This window comes from Rhinolophus sinicus, linkage group LG02, assembly GCF_036562045.2.
Source record: "Rhinolophus sinicus isolate RSC01 linkage group LG02, ASM3656204v1, whole genome shotgun sequence".
In the NCBI taxonomy this organism is placed as follows: domain Eukaryota; kingdom Metazoa; phylum Chordata; class Mammalia; order Chiroptera; family Rhinolophidae; genus Rhinolophus; species Rhinolophus sinicus.
The window spans coordinates 191,107,907-191,108,927 of NC_133752.1; positions in this window are offsets into that span (position 1 = coordinate 191,107,907).

Sequence of the window (1,021 nt, forward strand, 5' to 3'; positions counted from 1 at the left end):
CCAAACTGTAAGCTTACGTAGATGTGTCGGAATACTTGGGGGAGGATGCTATTTGAAACCTCAGTTGCATTAAGAGGGATGAATTCTGTTAAACGGAAGGGACTTTGGTCTTTGAGGCACGAGTGTGAGTTTAGGGATAGTTTAAATGAGAACAGAAATGCTGTGCTTATGAGTGAGCAGCAGGGGGAGTTCCTGGGACAAGCCAGAAGGGACGGAGTGAAGAAGAAAGATGGTGGTGGTGGTGGTGGTGGTGGGGCTGGGGGTGGGGAGAGTATAAAGAACATACTCATGCTAAAGAAATTATTTGTTGTTTCTGAAGTTCAGATTTAACTGGGCTTCCTGTATTTGCTCTCTAATGAGAGTGGAGAGCTGAGGAAGAGACTGAATTCCCCATCAAAATAGCTGAGGGTTATTGAGAGCTATTCCTGGCAGGCCCTGCTTAATTGATGTAGGGGGAATCAGCTCATTTAATCTTCACAACTTTCTGAGGCAGATGGTACTATCTTTATCGAACCCTTTGTGTAAGTGAGGAAGTAGAGAGGTCACATCACGTGTCCCGGGTCAACCAGCCAGTAGGTGGCAGTCAGGATTCAAACACTGGCCTTGTGGTTCAGAGCCTGCCCTCAAAAAAAGCAAGTCTCTCACCTGGATGCGAGATGATTCACATTGCTGGGCAAAGCAGACAAATCCATAAACCAAGCTGATTCGGGGGAAGGGGGAGGCTGTGACAGAAGTGACCATGAAAAATGTTTGTATTTGCCTGGAAGCTCAATAGTAAGGGTGCACGTTCTCGTTCACTGAAGTCCTGAGAGACCTGGCGTGGAGGATGATGTCTCCTCACCTGTCTGCCCCTGAGGACTGTGCATGTAGCAGGTGATGACTAAGGAATCGTGATGGCTTGAGGCCTCCAGCAAGTTGTCCCTGAGATGGAGGTACACATGCACATGTGGGGCTGGGGATGAAAGGAAAGGGGACGAAGCAATGCTAGGCAGGAGGGGCTGATGAAAGATCTGCCAACCCA